Source organism: Nothoprocta perdicaria, unplaced genomic scaffold, assembly GCF_003342845.1.
Source record: "Nothoprocta perdicaria isolate Ctin4 unplaced genomic scaffold, notPer1 scaffold_277, whole genome shotgun sequence".
NCBI lineage: Eukaryota > Metazoa > Chordata > Aves > Tinamiformes > Tinamidae > Nothoprocta > Nothoprocta perdicaria.
In genome coordinates this window covers 157,527-178,859 of record NW_020455507.1, presented here as the reverse complement: position 1 = coordinate 178,859, position 21,333 = coordinate 157,527, and positions in this window count along the sequence as shown.

Here is a 21,333-nt window from a genome sequence, read left to right as displayed (position 1 = left end):
ACAAAATTAACCTTAATACATTAGTACTAAGTGAAGATAATCATGTGCAAGTAAAATGTATAAATATAGAGTTCTTAAAAAACATCTTTTGGTACCTTATAACGTCTGACCAATACCAATAACTTCTGACCTTGGTTCATTAAGAGTACTTTTTAAAGCAACTTTCTGGACATTTTTTTTTCAGAAGATTGTTTAGGAGATTTCGGGTAACATACTGAATTGCAGCAGCATATATTTAAATTATTTATGCATCCAGCCATGTAGATTGTGACTAAATTTCTCATTTTGTTGAAGCACAAGGTTCATTTATTTTGCCGGTTGATTTAGCATGAAGAAAGCTTCCCTATGGGTCTGCATCAGAATAAATTGCTATTGGCAGATAGAAATGTCAGGTTTACCCTCCAGATGGGAGTAACAACAAATCAGACCTTTTCTTGTTCCATTTTTATTTCTGTACATGTGCTGAGAGATGCATGCTTGTCTCTGCTTAGTTCTGTGTATTCTCAAATGCAGAATTATGTGTGGATCTCTTTTTCACACGTAAATTTCATGGCCACCAAAAACTGAAGCAATGTAACTCATGGTCTATGAAATCATTCAAGACTAATGAGTTTCCCAGACCTAAATTTCAACTTTACTATTAATCAATTAATCTAATATTAAGTTCAAGCTGAAATCATATCATTTGGGTTTTTTTTCAATTGCTCTTTTATAGCTAAGCCCTCTTTATAATCACTGGATATTTGGTCAATATAAGAAACACATCAACAAATCAGTCTCAAGTAGTCATCTAAATTTCATCAAGCACGCATAAGATGTCAGGACTCATATAAATTCAGGTATCTAATGCCATATGAGACCCCATACACACAAGATGTTATAGGCATCTACACAGGAATGAAGCATGTAGCACAACTTAGGGAAGACAGAAATCCTTCTGAGAAGGCAGCTGTATTCCTGGAATGATGCTCCACAGCATCCACTGTGCCACTAGAAGCCTCTGTTTAGGCAAATGAATCTCATCCAAAGTGTCTATTTCTTGCTTTGAAGACAAAGAAGTTACTGGAACTATTTCAGATAGAGGTGTCATTGGAGGTATCAAAGGATAGGCAAGGCCAAACACTCTTGGTTGCATATCTGGGTTTATTGTGATGGTAAACTCCGTAACAAGGACTCCTTTTTTTTCTGTTAGAATATACAATCTGTTAGTCACATCCATCCATCAGTAGTAAAGTACTAATTAGTGTAGTCTGAGCAACAATCTGACTTCCTTGCTCTCAGAGGAAGTTTACTTCAAAATCTGGACAATGCAGTAGAAGAAACAGGACCACAGGAGAAAAATCCTAGCCAAGATCCAAGACTTTTAGGGTGGTCATGTCCCTGTTTTCTTCTTCTATGTTCAACACTGCTTCTGTCTTCTTGAATGCACATGTGGCTGCTGCTTGTTTCTTCACCACGGCTCAAACCATTCCTTCTCCTACTGCATGAAAACTGCCCAGAAAAGGTAACTAAGAGAACATGCTCATTGCTTCTGACGGGAAAGGGAGAAGCTGGCAGATAAGACACTATAACTTTCATTTTTAACATGCTTCTCAACCTCCCTCTTTCTCCTCCCCCCACTTCACGTTGAACTGTGACATCCACAGCTAAACATTGTGGGGAACTTATTAATTTTACTACCTTGCTTATTGTCCTCAAAGAACTTAAGTGATGGTGCTAAAACTGCATTTTTCCCATGTTATATTTCCAGTTGACTGCTGTTCTTAAGTAGTATGTAAACACTCTTCCACATTACATCACCACTAAATAACAGCAAGAGATGATGAGAGAGAGGGGAAGGGAAGTGGCTGCTTTCAGGAGAGGATGACCTTGGGTATCCAAGTCCTCACATGGCATACGCCACAGTCAGAGGAGGACATCCTACAGCAAAAGAGAGATTTGTCGCTGAGAGCTTTTCTCCTCTCTGAATTCCTCAGGCTACCAGGGAAGATCTAGGTCAAATAAGGCAGATCCTGACAAATGCAAGCAGGTCATTTGCCTTCAGTTTACCCTTACCCTGCTCCCAATCAGCCTTGGACTCAAAAAAAAATCTCAGGCACAGCATGCTGTCCATAAAGCTATTGGCTTTCTCATCAGGCAAGAGAGATGAGGAAACGTATTGCTATTGATATGCAACCTTGATAACACACTCATTACCATGTTTATATCTGTGCTAAGCTTACACTTTAAACAAAAATATTTACTTTTTCCATAATGCCTGATGGGAATATTACTTTCCCTCCCATCCTCTTTGAAAGGAAACAGATAGAATTTGGCCACTTGAAATTTATATTTTCTGGTTTCCTGATTTCCCAGTGCCGTTTACAGCAGCCTCTAGATCATGCAGAGATTCAGAGTATTGCTGTTAAATTATTGCCCCTCTGGCAACAAGCAGTGGCTGAATAATAGTCGTTAGCACTGTCTGTTGCATCGCTAAGCTTGACATCTAATGAAAAAAATAAAATAAATGACACCACAAGCACAGAGCGAGCTCACAGTCCACACTGTAAAGAGCCAAACATGTTTCACTACATTTTTTACCCCCTGTTTTCATTCCATCCCTCCTGCTCTGAGCCCTTGCTGCAATTACCCGGTGTATCATTTCATGTCTTTTAGGAATTTAAGATGTTCATCCGCTGAGCAAAAAAGAAGACAGAGAAACAAGGGATATGCAGAGCCATGCAGAGATCACCATTTATCTTTGAGATAATCAAGATAGGTCTGTCTTTGCAATAGATTATGCTTGACCTGTACCAATTACAAATGCTAAGGTGTAGTTCTATAAGTTGGCTTCTCCTTCGTAAATGATCTGACACCAGGTGAGACATCATTTGTCAAGTCATGGCAATCTGCTTAAATACAAACTGATGTTAAATACAAACTCACAGTTAGTCAGAACTTGGGTCTGTTTTTCACAGATTTCCCTGAATTCCACACAATAACGCGCTCAGACTCAGAATCACAGTGCTCTTAGGTATCATCATGAGGATGTTTTTGAAGATCTCTTATAATAATAACTGGTAAATTAAAAATTACGTCCATTAATAACAAGGGCTTCCCATCCTCAGACATTGGCATAATCCGACCATGTTTAGTTATCCATTTTTGTTTTCTCTGTTTTTTTCTTTCAAGATATATCTTTTTTTTTTAAATCTGAAACACAATTTTGCAGAAGTAAAAGCTATCTAAAGGGTTTTTTTTGTTGTTTTATTTTCTTTCTCTGACTAGTCAGTTAAGCTGGAGAGGGAAGAACTAACTCAGATCACACAATGAGCAAAGTAAGAGCTCAGATACCGTAAGTTCTACCACCCAAATATGGTTTTGTGATGTGGAGTCATGCCATTAGAAAGGTACAAGTTAAGATAGATTTCATGGTCCTCTTTCTAGCCCTCAGTGCCTTAGAGTAGGTCTTGGTTTCTCTGAGCACCTCTGGGCTTTGCAAACCTATCAATTGAAATCATCCTCCCCAGCAGAGGAGACATTCTTCTTCCCTCAGACATTTTCCTTCTGCTGTAAATTATCCAATAGTTTAGCTGTAAAAGGACATCCCTGTTCCACTCATTTCCTGTTTGAGCTTCTTGTACAAGATAGTCCTTTCTAGTTCTTCTAGACTGTCTCTATCTGTGTCAGAATCAGCCTTTGACTATTTCCTGGAGCTGGGAGAGGTACCTTTGACCTATTCCATCAGTGTCCTATCCCATAAATGTCTCACTTCTCCAGCAAAATTATAATTGAATTAGATCTGACATTCTTGTTAATTCCCCACTTTAAACAGATAAAGAGGGATAATAGATGATAAGTGTTGTTTCACATTTTTATAGGTTTTTATGTTGCTTCTTACTTTTTACTAGGGCAGGTAACTGTCATCCTCACCTAACCATAAAGGTAGCCTTGGGTTGTCTGACTAATAAACCCTAGAAATAATAGCAAATATGAATATATATTAAAAAATATTTTCCTTTAGAAATTTTCTGTTCTCCAAGCTCTGGACCCTTGGACAACATTCCTTTGACTGGTATCCCTAGGTATCAGCTATCTCAACAAACAAAGGGGTTTTCATTTGTAGGGGAACCAGCAACCATTCACTGTAACCATTCACTGTCTTTCCCTTGGGAGACAAATGGCACTGCCCAAGGAACAAGCAGAAGAATGAATTTACAACAGCTTTATTACGTAATATAGAACTCATAAACTATAGGATATAAATTCTGTAAACTGTCTTGACCAAAAAAAAAAAAAAAAACCATCCTGTAACTGCATAATTGCACATGTACTTTATCTCTGTTGACTGTTGAGTTCTGAGCTTTTTCCTAACTGTTCTAAATTTCCTGCTTTCCTAACACAACAGACCTTTTTCACTGACTCCTTAGCAGTATATGACAGGAATAACAATACTGCCCTAGATGAAGAAACACCCTGAATCTTTCAAAGTGATTTTTTTTTATCTCTCTGCACCAATTTCCTCACAAGCACACAGAACATTTAAAGAAAGACAACCAGACTACTAAAGCAGGGAGAAAAAAAGAAAGAATTAATAAAAGGCAATACAGTGAAAGGTGTCATTCCTGTGTTTTGAGGTAATTTTACTGTGATTTGTTTTCTCTTTCTTATGCTGGACACCTCTCCTGGATTACTGTACAGGTCAGCAGTAATTCCCAAATTGCTCAGGTTTGGCAGAGAACAGATTTACCGCGGTTGATCATAGAATTAATCAATAAAAAATAAAATCTGACTTTTTTTCCCTCTCTTCTTAAAGAATTTTCTGCAGGGGTTCTACAAAAAGAATAATAAACCCTCCAAAAAATCTGCTTAAACTTCAACATAAGTCTTAAATTATGCATCACCTGCACAGAGGCAAAATTTCCTGTTTTAAAAAGCATTGAAAAAGTTAAGCCATACTTGTGCTTTAGGACCTTTAAAAACAGAACTGGGTGGGATCTGGAGACGTGAGTTTAAACAGATTTGATGGATCATCCAGAAGGATGATTAGCATTTTCAAATATACAAATCAACCCATTGTATTTTAAGGCATCATGACAGTATGTCAAATGTGTTTCAGGACACTTCAGGCTATTTTGTGAACTATGTAAAATATATATGTATATATGTATATATGTATATATTTTTATATATATTTAGTTAAGTCATGTTTCTAAACTAGGCAACTTATAGATAGCGGTCTGCTATTGAACGAGATGATTATTCTGCTCATTTCTAGTCCTACAGCCCACAACAGAATTGTCTATCAATATGAACTTCAATAATGTTTCATCTGCTCTCCGTCATCCACTCTCCCTTCTTTATGAATGACAGCCTGGTCATCAGTAGTTCAGTTCAGTGCCACTGAACTTTGAAGGATTTTCAACCAGAGAAAATTCTGATACTCAAATAAGGCCCAGCTGATCTGGTGTGGTCTTTGACCTCACCTGTTATGTCTCATCTTATTGCCATATTAATTAATATGGCATTAATTAGTGCCATATTTCATTATAAATGTGAAATACCCCAGAGAATGACCTTTATTCATTGTCACAATTAATATTCATTTGTTATTGACTACAGACTGAGTTGGTGGCAGGTTCCCAATGCATTCCACTGCTGCCAATAAAGAAATTTGAGATTGACCTTGGGCTGATTTTTTTGATCTAGCATTTTAATGAGTAAGTACAAGTTAATTGGCCTGCTGCTTTTGTTGAGGACTTAATGGGATTGCTTTTGAATCTCCAAAAATAAAAGTGACTGCAATGTATGGCCAACTCATTCAAGTGTCACATTTTAGAGATGCTTTCTCACAGAGAAAAGAGAAACAAAGATTTGCCATCTATCCTGGTTGATCTGATGGTGGGAGATGATTTCGCTTGATGGAAGATCTGGAATCAAGGAGCAGAGATGTATCTGAGATCTGCAGTTAGAGAGGTCCTTTGAGTAGAAAAGCTTAAAATGAATGAAGACCGTGTGAAATCTGGTGTCTAGTTTCGAAAAGCATAGGCAGTTGCCCTAGAGATGTCCTTTTCTATAGGGTCTACAGAACATGCTGTACACAGGAGACACTTCCAGAGATCTATCAAAAATTAAGGCCTTTAGAAAAAGGCGAAAGCCAAGTACAATATGCACAAGAAAAGGGTAATTAACTAAGTAAGAGTAATTGCAATTACCTTCAATAGCAGGTAATTTCTTCCTTTAAATTGGCAGTTAGTCCTGGTTAGGAAAACCAGGTTAGGAAAGCCATATTCCTAACCAGATTGGTTAGGAAACCAGTCATATTCCACATCTCAAAGAGAGAAAAATTCCAATGATCTTTGCCAGCCTGACCAAGAGGAAACATCATCACCCAACTTCCATTTATTCCATGTGATCAGGACACACCAGCTATGCACTTGAAGGATTTAATAGCAGTAGACGCATCAAGTAGTTTGGGAGTGTGAAGCCAGTTGTAGGAAATTTTCTCCCTAAGGAGTACACTCTATTTCATATTATCACTTGAGCCTATTCAGATTCTGATGCAGGAACTGGTAGCAAAAAAAAGACCCACAAGAATCCTTATGCCACCTTTAGGCTCCTTTCTTCCTATCTGAACTGTCAAGAAGCTTCAGACCCCACAGCTTCATCATAACTCAAATTTGTGGTTGGTGATTACATTCACAGAGATGGTAATTGAAACATTTCAACATTATTGTCATTAGCCAGGTGCCATGCATAAACACCTAGGTACAAAGTCCAGCTGCTCCCTTAGGGACAGGGAACCAGCATTGAAGTGCGATAACACGTCCATGGCAGTTGAGTCTACCAGTTCTAGATGAGCGGGCCTCTGTAGGAAAAGGTTACCAGAACTTCTGGTGCAGGGAGGATGAGAAAAAAAAATTAAAACAGCTGGAGTTGCAAGATGAGTTTCATCCGACCAAATGCAAATATAGTTGCATTTGTATAGGTCTGTATCCAAAGAAATGACTCCAAGCTGCCTTCACAGAAAAAGACATTATAAGGCACAAATCATTTCATTTTAACGTAATAAATTATGCACTAGCATAAACCATTTGTCTTGATGACTATAAAGGTGGCCTGAAGTAACTATACCTGAAGTGATCTCTGATGTTGTCAGCTCCTGAAAATGTGAAGTGAATCTCAGTAAAAAGGTCAAGTATGTCATCCTAGCCCTCTGAGGTCTGTGGTAGCTGAACCAGAGATTTCAGGACTTTGTCCAGCATTTACAGGTGACAGATGACAATGAAAAGCGACAAATCTTCTTTAGTGGCTTTGGACTAGATGCTCCACTCTCTCAGGAGGGAAGGCATTTTAGGCCTTAGAAATCATTCCCTTACAACAGCCACTGCTAAAAGATGAGACTGCAGCTGTGATTAATGCTGCTTTAGTAGGGGCTCTTTTTGAGTAAATCAATAAATTTCTTGGGTGGTCTGTTAAAGTGAGGAAAGATTTGCCAGTCCTGAAGGAACACACAGAGAGTCCATGAAAATCATCCTCCTTTTGCACCAAGCTGCTGGCTGAGTACGAGGTGGAAGGAACCTCTTCTGAACATCAGTGCTTTCTGGCTTTCTACACCTCCTCATGAAGGCAAAGCAAGTCTTCTCATTTATTTGTCTGGTTATTAGATGATGCTCTTAAGGTGCTAACACACGCTTTAAGATATGTCACTTATCCCAGGTTCTTATGTTGGAAGTGGGATTGATTATAGCCTTCAATGCTCTGAGATGGGCCAAGATATGCTCTATTACAGTACACTGATGCCAACTGAATGGCTATAAAGCCAAAATACTGATGCAGAAGACACTATACTTGAATTCCTTAGGGGTGATTGGGGTAAGAGGGCTATTGGATTTGGGAGAATGAGTCTGAATTGAATAATAAATTATGTAAGTATTGTTTTAGAGAATTATATAAATATCTCTTGTAAACAGCGGAAGAGTCAAATGAAAAATGCTTATTTCATCATCACAAATGGCAAGCCACAATAAGCACATGAGAAAGAATTGGGAAGTGTGGTTTCATAAAAACATTTACTCAAATAATTTGAAAACCAGATGGTGACGGCTTAATGTTACTCCATTGCTGATTAGTACCTAATCCACCTGCAAATCTCATCATAATCAACAGCTCCATTCACAGAGCACAACACTATTTAGCAGCAGTCAAGCTAAATCAAGCCTAAAAAAAAAAGCACTTTTTTAAAAGCAGGAGACTAAAAGAGAGTATCCAGTTTCTTTTTCTGGTTATACAGGATGCCACACTGACTAAATATCCCACATGATAAAACAAATAAATACACAGCAGTTGCTGCCAGCAGAAAAACCACCAAATGACATAATTTCTCTCTTTAATTCACAGATCAGGAAGATTAGATTTATGGTGAGACATTTCACAACATCCTACTAAGTGAAACAGAAGACACTGTAACTTTTATTGAATTCTCATTTCCCACAAAGGGATGAGAGGGTGATTTATTTGAAATTATGATCTCTTTTTCTAAGAATATAGTGTTTTTAAATTTGTTTTGCTTCCTAAGATTTCATTAGAAAAGATTTTCTCTAAAAGCTCCTTCATCTTTCTTTGCTAAATCGAGTGATGTCGAGCACAGGAACCACCTGAGGTTCCTGGTAGACTGGTATGGCCAAAAAGGATGTGTGGTAATTAGAAAAGACTAGTCAAAGAACCAGCTTATATTTTCTCCTCTCGGTGTGAGGTTATAAAGTCTTTGGCTATGAGGACCATGGGAGGAGATACCTGAGCCTCTCCACAAATGAATCCATGTTATTTCCAAGCTATGGCAGATGCAGGCACGATAGGGACAGGTGAAAAAAGGGGTGAAGCATCCACCTAGCGAATCAGAAGGAATATGGACATATATCTGTAAGACATAATGAGACCCAACTGAGGGATGTGGGTCATGGGCACTGCATACTAAAGACCAGGTGTCTGGTCCAAAGCTCCTGTGTAGGTTGCATCTCTTCTCTAACTCCTCCTGAAGTTGTCTGCACTTCTACACTGTAAAAGGGACCAAAGCAAAGCCTTTACACTAGACCCTTCTGCCAACAAATAAAAAAAATAAATAAAAATAGTTGGCAGCATTACTTAACACTGTATTCACCTAGCTTTCCCCAGAAATCCATCTCTTTTCTTTGGCTTGTATATTTAAATGTTCAACCTAGATATTTGCTATCCTAGTTTCCCATCTGAGACAAAGGGTTTCCAGAACAGTTGAGCAAGCTCCAGTAACAAGGGTAGATTTTTCTTTCCTAATCTTGCCATCATTTTTTTGAGAAATTCTTATCACTGCTTCAGAAGAGGGATTAGAGCTTGAAGAGCTGATTGATATCACCGGCTGATGGCTGTACTTTTTTTCCCCATTTCCTTCTTTTCAAAAGCAAAGATATTATCTATTTACATGATTACCTTTCAAAGCCGGTTTTCAAGTCACAAAGTGAAACAGGCAGAACTTAAGGGATGGCAGAATATGAAGGTTACCTGACTCTGTCAGACCAGCATGCAATAAATAAAAGCAGAGACCTCACATTTATATGTACAAAAAAAAGAGGCAGATATTTGAGCTGCTGCTCAGCGATGCTCGGAGCGTGTAATAAATACGAATAAAGCAGGCGTGGGGGAGGAGGAACTGCTTAATCCTGCATCAAGATGTCAGCATTTGACAAACCCGAGAAAAATAGGATGCAGAACCAATACTCCCACATCTGACTGCTCATGCTGCCTCCGAGGTGAAAAATTAATAAAAACACCTCAGAACAGACTAGTTCATTTTCCGGTAATTTGTGCCCCGAGAAGAGCCTATGGAAAAGGAGGTATCATGGAAGATAGGAGTGAGTTACTGCATGAGATGTAAGGCAAGGAAAAGCTAGGATTTGGAGGAGGATAATAACATTTCCAGAGAATCATTTCTTCCTGGCTTTCACGTGGACTGAAGGGCTCAGGCAGCATGGGGAAGTGCTGCAGAGAACCTCCAACAAACTTCTCCTTGCCTAGTGCTCCCCACCAGTGAGTGTGGCATGGCTCAAATCCCTACTATTAAACCATTTTTCCCTCCAGAACAGTTTCATTGGATGGCCACTTACTCTGAGTCTGTTCTAATTCCTGAACCATGCCAAAAATTTGCCTGTGAGAAAGACTATTGGTGTGGTCCCAGACTATGACACATTCTTCTCATAAGAATCAGACAGGTATTTCAGTGCCCAGGAAGGTTTATGGCACTAACTGGCAAGTTTTAAACATAAGCTCAGTTTTGCCAATATGCCAAAACGTCCACTCTATGCAGGCACCAGACCTAGACAAGACAGGATCTTCAGTTATTTGCTGCTAAAAATAGATATGTATATCACATCAAAAAAAAAAAAATTAAAGTTACACAATTATCCAAGAGGTGATTCATCAAGCTTAATTTAATTTTGTCTCTGCCCACTGCCGAGAAATCTGAGGAGGGAATACAGACATTTTAGTCCATGAAGAGCAGAGGGTTCCTGCTTCATGCACAGGTAGACTTCTTCACCATGATTTACTTCTGGTGACATGAAAACACATAAACAGGGCTTGGGGATGCTGCAGTTATGAAAGCTGCTTACTACAATAGTCACAGAAAAAAAATAAAAGAAAAAAAAAGAGAGGAGGACAATGAATTAATATGCTTTGATCTCTATTTTTTTAATAGCATCAGCTCTCAAGTGATGAGAGCTCCTCTTTATTGTGGGCTTTTAGCCAAACTGCTGCACCTCTCCACCAAGGAGAGAGGAGGCTCTGCTGTATATTAATGTGTTGCTGCATCCAGCTGAGCCAGGCTGTGGAGAGGAAACATCTCTTGTGATGTATTTTAATTCCTGTTATGCACAAAGGGAAATCTGCCTTATTATGGTGTGTTCCTTATTACCTCCATGACCACCCACCTCTCCAGGGAGCAGAAAGACTCAAATAGAGAGTTGTCACTGTGAAAAACAAAACAAAACATGAAAATTTGTAGCCATACAGCAAATCCAGTGAATGTATTTGCTGGTTTACAAGACAAAAAACTGTTGAGAGCCAGGTTTGTAGGTGTAAATGAAAATAACTCAGTGGAACAATGAGTACACATAGCTCCTACCTCCTTCTCACCTGCCATGGCCACCTCGCAAATCTGACAACCAATACGTGACCTCCTGCTGAAGATTTTAGGCATTTGGTAAGGAAGAAGTCTTCTGTGTTCTGGAAAGAGTGCTAAGGTAGAAATCATCCAAGATTATATATCGTACCAAGTGGTAGAGAACCTTGGCTTATTTCAACCACGCAGGATGTAGTTCCTGGTCTATAATTCCTCCTGGTAACTCCATTCTTTAGAAAAGACATGGGGAAAATGGCTTTTTACTCTATCTTCATGCTTAGTAATATCAAGCTGTGTTGAACCAAAAAGCCAAGTACACTCTGTACCAAATCTATTTTGGGTAGATCATTTTCTTCAGACCTGAGGCACACATAGAAGGATTACGGGATAACATTACCCTCCCAAAATCCCAGCTGGGAATTTCTTGTGTTCCCATACTTCACTTCCTTTAGATAAAGACTACCAAATCCTCAGATTTGTACATTCAGTTCTTCCTCACTCTTTCTAAATGTACAAGAAATGCCATGGCCACTGACCCACTGTTGATAAAAGTCAGAAGCAGCTGCAGCTCCACAAGTCACACCTGCAGATAAGGCAATTGCACTTTTATTGCTGAGTTTGGAAATCCTCTTTGCTTCCATTTAAGCAACAGAAGTGGTTATTTCTCCTTGAGCTGGTCTGCTGTTTGCATCCATTGCAACATGTGGAGGTTTTATGAAGTATCATTTGCAAAGAAGCAGGGAAGGAAGGCAAATGAGATTATCCACAGGGCAGCTTTTACAGATAATGAGAAATCAAATATGTTCTCCTTCAAGGGAGGGCAGGTGGTTTTCTGAGCACAGAATAATCCAATGAGGAGCCAAGACTTTGCAAAGCACTTCAGTGCTGCAGTACAATCCTTTGACCACACTCCCAAACAAGAGGTTGAATTCCTTGTGTTTTGCTAAAGTAAATATCATTTAATCTCGATGTGAGATTTTGAGGCATCAAAATAAACTTGCCAACTGTACTTTGCCAAGTGAAATGTGTGAACATATAGTTCTGGAGGGCTCAAGGTCTCAGGAATAATTTGGGGAACTCACGGGCAGAGAAAAAAGAAATCACTTGCTAAGCTGCAAAATTCAATGTGATAGCTGATGTCTTGGCCTGAACAGCCACCCTTCCTGGCCAATGCTGATCTGGGTCACTCCAGCACTGGAGAGAGGGTGCTTAGCTCTGTGAAAACTGTCACACCCTGTGAAAACTGTCACAATAGTTTTCAGTCCAAAGTTTGCAGAAAGCAACCCAGAGACTGTGACTCCAGAAAACATTGCAATCTTGATGTTACAGACGGGAAAAATGGAAGCACGGTTGGAGCAAATCATCCAGGGCATTAATGAAGTGTTTAAACAGCACTAGCCCCAGCGTCAACACCTGGACCCCTGCACTGGCCTCTACCAGGGCATTGTGCAGCTCATCTCAAATCTCTAAGCCTGGAAATCAGCCAGTTTTCAGCCCACTTTGCCCTCTCCTCCACTGCCTCATATTTCATCAAGTTGTCTATGAAGACGTTATGGGAGACTGTGTCAAAAGCTTTGCTAAAGTTGAGATAAACAACATTCACAGTAAAGATAGTCAGGTTGGTTAAGCATGATTTCCTCTTCATAAATCCTTGCTGACTGCTCCCAATTACCTACTCCTTTCTGCTTGGAAACTGCTTTCAGGAGAATTTGTTTCATCACTAATTTGAAATTCTCCGAAACCTCTGCCTTGCCCTTCTTGAAGATGAGTGACATTTTCTCTCTTTTAGTCCTCAGAAAACTCCCACAATCACCACAAGCTTTCATGAGTGGTCTTGTAATGGCATCAGGTATATCCATCAGCACCCACGCATGCATCCCTTAGGGCTCATGGAATTGTTTTCTAACCTGATCTCCCACCACTGAGGGTAAAATCTTCCTTGCTCCAGACTTTCCCATCGGTCTCTTCAAATCCAGAAGGCTTATTTTTGACAATTTCTAACCAAAAGGGACAGTTCACAAAGGTTGGTTGCAGGCATGGCTCTAATTGGAGCTCTGGCTGAACGTAACAACGATGACCCTGGCACTTCAAAAGAACATTTTGCCCAAGTAGAAGATTACAAGTGTTCAGCAGACTCTGTACACTCTGGCTGTGATCCAGGAAAGGATCAAAGGGGAATCAAGGAACTAACAATCACTGATGTACCTGGAAAGGCCTTGGGCATGATTCACCCAACAATGTGTAGAACTCTCCATCTAAATTTCTCATTTCAAACACGCTGTGTTAATGGGGAACATTACAGAACCCTCAGTGTGATCAACACTGCAATTCAGCACACATGGGTCAGTGGTGGTACACCGTCACCCATGGACTTTCTGGCTCGTTCTCATCACCAATGCCAACCTCCCTTTGTGAACTCTCTCTTGCACCTAGTGCCCAGAATTTTTCTCATTCTTTTTAATAGGCAACAGAGAACAATATCTCTACTGCTGTCCTCAGATAATGAGAACTCTCATCGGCTCAATTAGCAGAAGTTACGCGTTGGAAGATAATGTAGATACCAAATTTAGCACTGACACTGCCTACTCTATTTACGGATTCAATCACTGAATTAATGGCAAGTACTTTTTCATTGGATGATTAGTGAGCTTTCATCAAGATAGCACATGAAAGAGCTCTCTCCAAGACAGGAAAAAAAAAGTGTCTAAAATATCCCTCGGTATTTTACTCCAATATTTATAATAATGGATCGAATGGATCAATTCAATTTCCATCTAATTGTCAAGCATCCAGCTGTAAGCCTGAGAGTAAAGCCCAGCCAGGGCATTCAGATTTCTGGCCTGCAGTATTTAGATTGTGATGAAGCTCTTGGCCTCACACAGCTTAGGTGACAGCTTTAACTACTGGGAAACAGCACAACTGCCCTCCTATATATATTTTTATGTGGCCCAAGCCAGCAGATGGTTTCCTAGCATGCCAAATTCATCAGGCTATGCAGGCACAGAAGATAAATAAGCATCTACTTTACTAAATCTGGAAGGACTATATTAACTTGGAAAGTGGTATGTGCAGATACCAGTAGAAGGTGGAGTGTTTTTAAGATTTTCTTGATAGAATTTCATGCAAGTTTCTACCATAAAATACTATATCATGCAGCTAAATAAATTAACATTGACTGCAGTAAGTAATGGTTTTGTGTTGGATCAGCATCTGACTATAATGAGAAGTTAAACAACAGCTGAGCATTAGTTTTGATCATCTCAGTTGAGTTAAAAACCTTGATCACTTTGGGATCTGTTCCAAATCATTATCCATGGAACTCCATAATATTTCTCTCATTTTACACATGGAGATGTTGAAACTCATAAAGAAGAAGCATAACTAGTTGGAATTTACCCAGTGGTCAAAGCAAGCAACAAATACCTCATCTTGCATATATGGCCCCCAAAAAGTAGCCACTAATCAGTAACTCATATCACTCATTCAGCTATAAGCCAGGCATGGTCTGGGAGAAGTGCCTGAGAAGAATCTCTCCATTGGCCTCATTTGGATTTGGATCAAATATAAAGGCTAATCTTCAGATGTTCCCCTATGGAACTGTACTCTTAAATGATTCATATAAATGAGGTACATATATTAAATTTGCAGTGCTGTAGGCATAAATATGCAAGTGTTAGAAAAAAAAAATTATTCAAGCAACCTGGGCAAAATCCCTCTTCCCTGATGAAATAAAATCCTAAAGGAGTTGGCATAAGGACGGTTCTTTTAAGCACATATAGAGGGAAAAAAGACAAAATAATTTTGAATACAACTATGTCATCTGTCCTTCCCTAGAAAATGTTACATCTTTTGTGTATTCATAAAAATAAGCAAGTCCATGTTCATGCTCTTCCCGTAAACATGACTATTTTGTGATTAAATCATCAATCCAAGTTTCTCTGGAATTAAGCTGAATTTTGCAGATGACTTCCTTGTCAGAGAAAAGGTATAGTGCAATCCCTTCCTTCTTCTATTCAGGGAACTAAACACATTAAAAAATAGCCACTGAATTAATGATGACAGACCATTTTTTTTTCACCTTCTTTCTTCCCAAGATACAAGCATACACCCTCCAAAGCAATTTGGTGTGCTAGAGAAGTCTGGAATGAGGAAAAAAAAAACAGGAGAAACTCCCCAGCAATGTCCACACCAGTGACAAAAAACTATCACAAGCTCACCTACACTTTTAAGCCCTATTAAAGATGCTGGCACAGTTTTGGTCCAGGCCAGACAGCACAGCAAGCATCCTCCTGGCCATTGTCCACACAGCTAGGAGTTGCCTTGGATCATGGACCATCTGCAGCAGCCCATGGGACTGTCCCCATCTGGAGAACAAAAACATCCAGCTGCATGTGCAAGGGTTATGTCTGTGTAGGCTTCACAGCCAGAAACCTTTCCCACCCAATCTTTTTATGATATAGATATACCCAGTGATGTCAACTTAATAACATTTTAAGACCTAGAGTCCCTTCAGACTGGAGACTCCAGGGGATGTAGACATGTGACTCAATACATCAGAAAAAGGTTTGCATGAATCTCTGCCAAACCAGACAGCCCTGTTTTGACAGGGAAAACCCCATAGACTTTTTCCTCCCATTTTGACGGCAGGAAAATTATGTTTATTGAGATATCTCCAAAATAGAAGTTTTCAGCACATAAAGCAAAATATGAAAGATGCCCATAGAAATGCTTAAGTCAAAGAAAAAAAAGCCTTATATTTCATAAATTTATAGAACAATGTGGTGCTGTACTTATGCAGTAGCTTTTCATTAGTTGAAACACACGGTCTCCCATAAAACTTATTAAAAGAGCTCCAAGTGTGTTTTTTTTTCAGTTTGCTTATAATACAGACAGAAAAAAAAAGATCGCAACAGGTAAGCAAATTCTTTCTGTCTCTTCTCCCCATCTCCCCCACCAAAAATTAAGCTAACCAACATCAAGGGTTCAAAAACATTGTTTAATGCTGAATGAAACACTGACTTCAGCCTAGAAATGTTTTCCTCATGGAACTTTTAATAAAACTTAAATAGTAAAAACCTAAAATTCCCTTCAAATTAGAATGTTGAAAGATTTTATTCTGAAAAAAATACAGGCAAAGGGGCAATCTCAGTGCTTTTCACAATTATCAAGTTGACAACACTTGAACTTTTTGCATCGTGGTGTCTCAAAATACAAATATCTGCCCTGGAAAAGCTTTTAGTCATGAAACATTGTCCTGTTTCACCCTTTTAAGTCACTGCAATGTTCTGCAACCAAGATGTTCAGAAAAGTCACCATGAGCACACCACATGCCAAAAGGTCCTCACTACCTCTTCTTATTGCACCCCCTTTCCTAAGGATTCATTGGTGTTAAGACCCACTTAGGGCTGGTTTGAATATTGGGTGCTGTATATCTTCCATCTGTCAAATCACCTGTGCATGAAAACACTACTGGAAATTAAAGAATCTTTCACATCCTATTCATTCCCTAGATTGGTTTCTCAAGTCTAGGGCTAGAAGTTCCTCATCTGGTGCAAATCAAGTAGATGTTGATGACTTACACTGCTGTCACTGTCAAGGAAGGACTTACCTGGTCCACAATATGTTAAATACGTCTCTTAGCTGACTGTAAGAGCAGCTAAGTCTATTACACTGCAAATTATTGTTTCTTCAATTATATTTGAAGACAGACAGCTGCTGTCTTTTCCAAAAAAATCACAAATTTTCCAGATACATTTCTTTCTTTTTATGTGCACACACAATATATATATAAAAAAGATCATATATGTGTGTGTGTTTGTGTGTGTTTATAGATGATGTTTTAAATGTAGCATCTAACCAAGAAGTGGTTAGATGAAATGATTCTATTTGCACTTGAAATGAAAACTACTACAAGCTCCTGAAATACTTTCTCCAGTATCACCCCCTATTCCCACCTTCTCCTCTTCTCCAGTTACAAAGAAAATAAATACTTCCAGGATCAGGCTTTTTTTTTGTATGCTGCTTTCGATTGACAGATACTATGCAGTAATTGGGTCAAATACACAGATGCTCAGAATAACCAAAGAACTGTGTTTTTGCCTGCAGCTCTCTTGGAGGAAGAATGGGGAATTTCACATTAGAGGAGGACCCTACACAGTTACTTGAAGACTGACTTCTTTAAGGATGCTTGACTAGAGCTCTTTACTAGCATTAAACATTTATGAGGATCTTTACAACAGCTACCAGTATCTGACTAGAAAAAAAAAATCATTTTGCCTTTAGAGAAAAAACATTAGGCTGAAGGATCACAAATATGATATTTATCTCATACAGATATCTCCTCTGCAACATCCGTCCACCCTTCACAGCTTCCTATTCTCCAAAATCAAAATTAAAACATCAACTTCAGTGAATTATATAGTGGCATCATTAAAAGCCTCACATTTCTGCAAGGAGATATTTGCAGCATCACCACTCCTTAGCATGCACACCATCAAGACAACCACAGTAAATGTAACTACTGCTGGCAGTTCACATCGAGTAAGTGATGGTCTGAGTTGTGACAGTGCTTTATGTGGTGTGAAAGCTGTGAATTCCCTCACCCGCTACAAGCTGAGGTTGAGCTCTGCAGAAGGTTAATTACTTGTTGGCAAGCTGGGAAGGGCAAGGCATTAAGAAAGGCTAGATCCTGAGCTGTTGCAGCTCTGCACCCACCGAAGTCACTGTGGTGTGTGGCTAAACAGAAACTACATGTGCTGCTGAACTACTGAGATGGACTGGGGGCAGGCAGCAAAGACAGTGAGATGGTTTGTGTCATTGAGAGATGCTGTTCCTTAACCCATGCGCCAGCTGTGGAAAGAATCCTGGAAGACCACAGACTATACACAAATGAGTTTTAAAGGGATTCCAGAAAGCAGCATGTCTTTTGATAAGAGATACTGAGAAGAGAATAGCATCTACTCTTAGCAATAGCTCTGCAGAACCTTAAATTGTTTCAGTGGGTAAACAGGATGCACCAGCCTCCCAGCGGCCTTAGCAGCAGCTCGACCAGACATCCCAGCCCAAGGAGACACAAAAGCACTTCCTGCAAAAGATATGGAGTTTCTCCCCTTTACAGTGCCAAAATATTATTTTTGGCTAGACAAGCGTGCTACCAAATTTCCTCTTTATTTCCTTGCATTTACCTCATCCACAGTGCTTTTCAGGATTGCTATGTTCTGTGCTTCTTCCAGTTTAAGAGGGATGCAGCTCAATACCTAGAGTATAATTTAACTGAGGCAGAGGAGCTCTTGATCCCGGAGCAGGGATCTCAAGTACTGTGAAGACTTGACATGTCAGGCATGCAGATCCCACCTTCAAAAAGTAGCTCATAATTATCCACACAGCATTTGAGACAAGCAAAGCTTTTGAAAATGCCCACCAAAGAGATTCCATCCCTAGCCAATAAATACCCTCCTGAGAGAACTACTTTTTGCTGACCAAAGCATGGGACGGACCTAGCAAAATCCCAGAGCCTGGTTTGCTTTATACACACTCCTTTCTTAACAACGTTCTCCAGCTGGAGCAATGCTCCAGAACTCATAGTCTGGCTCTACATAGGGGCCTTCTATCTGCCTTGAATGGGCAGGGTCAAACCTGCTGTTGGCAGAAGAGGAAAAGCCTCAGCAAGAAACTTTTACCTTTGATTGCTCCCCAGCTACCAGCACCTCCACTTTCACCCTTCCACTGCTGCCCTAGGTTGCTTCCAGTACAGCTGGCAAAGACTGATAGGCTCTGCCACAACTTTGGCATTTCCCATGTGGGACAGGATCCTCAACTCCATTGCACACACCTGTGAAGACCTCAAGAAGCCTAAATACAGCTCGGCTGAGGCTTAACTATCTGCTTCTCTTGGGCAAGCAGCATAGTGGAAAGTAGACTGCCCCTCTCTCAACCGAATTTGTCTGATACTGCAAGAAAACTAGGACAGCTACAAGAATACTATGTGTGCATAATTGCTGATACTCATCTGCAAGTCTGCTCATGCAAGTCAGGCTCCTGCAGCCAGACCCCCACTGCAGTCATGTGCCATTTGCTATATTTTTGGAGAGCATGACTCTGGAGTAAGAAGCAGAAGCTGCTGCTTTCTGAATATTAATAAGCACAATGCATATGCATATAATATGCATATTAATTCTGAGTACAGGGCATAAAGCAGTCTCTAAGAAATAAAAGGGCTTTGAATAAAGAGACGTGATTTCTTACCTACTTCCCCATTTTTTACCTAAATCTGCGTGGGCATCAGCCCCACTTTTGTAGGCAACCAGGTACAAGGGAAGCCTGACCTTATGACTTTTATAAAATGTTCTTGAATTCTAAGTAACTCTGGATACCCCCAATGGCATGTGCTCCCAATTCTTTCAGCTGCTTATTTGATTAAAGGTAATGGATTATCCTGTGAGACATCTATAAAGATCAGGTCCCACAGTAGCAATTGCACATACATGGGGGGAGAAAAGGGATCTGTGACAAAATGAGTTTTTGTTCTTTTTTTTTTTTTTAATTTTTGCATGTGTAAGTGTTTGTGTATTTCTTTCAGGTCATGATAAATATCAGAGACAGGGGAGAAAGGATGTGTGTGTGAGTGCTTAAAGGTGGAGAGGTGTTTCTTAAAGGACTTGTAAATGTCTTGGCAATTCCTCCACCAAAACCCCACTGAAAATCTACAGCAATCTGCAGTGGGGGAGGGCTGGCTCAATCCTTGCAGTCTTTGATGAAAAGGAGAAGAGGAAATGCTCCGACTGCTATATAGCATGCAATTAATCTGAAAGAGCAACATCAATAAAACATGATCTGCGTCTCTCCAGCTGATAGAGACTCATAAATAATACAGTTATAAGATGTGAAGTCCAAAGTGGAAAGATTTTTTTCAGTGTCACAAACAGTAGGAAATATTCTCTGAAAATGATGTGGGATAAGTTAATTCAGAAGCTCCTGCTGCATGTTCAATGCTCTACTTTGCTTCACCTCCTTCCCCTAGCAATCAGGTACTTGCATGAAGCAGTAACCATCATCGCTGAATATCATGTGGAAAATCAGTGACCAGCTGGGAAGAAGAGGTGACCTAAATCACACCTAAAAGCCTTGGAAAGCCATAGACTAAGCAACACATAGGTCTCTGAGGGACAAACCCTTCTGGAAAGTACTTAGCAAAGACAGAGACAAGTCAGAAAATGGGCGGTAGAAAGAAAATGAAATTGTTTCCCAAGGGAAGGCAAGATGTTTGTGCTAGGATCAGAACCTAGAAGTTTTGTATATCCATCCTTACCCATCACACCCCACTTTCTCCTTCATGGCCTCTTTCTACAAGCAAACTGGATTCTTATTTTCTTGGACAAGAATTATCTGGGGAAAATTTTGGGTAGAAATAACCCCTTTTCCTGCTGTCTGGAGAGAATGCCATCTCACAAGGCTATGCTCTCCTCCACAGCCACCACAGCTGAAAGGGCCATCATCCTCACTTCCACAGAGCTGGCTGAAGACCTATTGTTCCACCTTCACTAGTTCATTAGGCTTTAGTATATTTAATAGTGCAACATATCTCTAGAAAGTAACATAAATGGCAACTTAGCAGAGCATGAACTAAAGAAGTAGATAATAGAGTAAAAGTAATAGATAATAGTTTCCCATTTCACCTTTAATCATGTCAGCAGAGAACTGTCTGACAAGGGGAAGAAATCTCAGGAGTAAAAGTAGAGCTATGGAGTTTCTTTGGTCATAGGTCAGAAAGCAGACTTGATTAAATGATTAACGGTTGACCCTAAACAAAACGAGATAACTTGGTGCTATTAAGAGTCATATCAATGTAATTTGCAGAGGTGAAGGTCGTTTAGTACCGGTAATATCCAATTGTCTTACGACTGTTTCATATTTCTGATAATAAAAAGGGGACACAAAGATGCTTTTCGCTATGGCCTAAGACTCTGTTCATGTTAAAGTTCATACCTGCAAAAGCTCCATTTCCTTGGAAACTTAGTCTCTGCATTTGGGTAGGTTAGTTTAGGTTTCATCTCCACTAAATTAGTTGGCAGTAAATGAACTTCAAAGTAAAATTCAAAACTCAATTTTAAATCTAAAGCTTTGTTTTCTTTTTCATCTGTTTTCTTCTGTTACACACAGGAATTTCACAAGTGGCATATTACTGCCATGTAGGAATTCTCCAT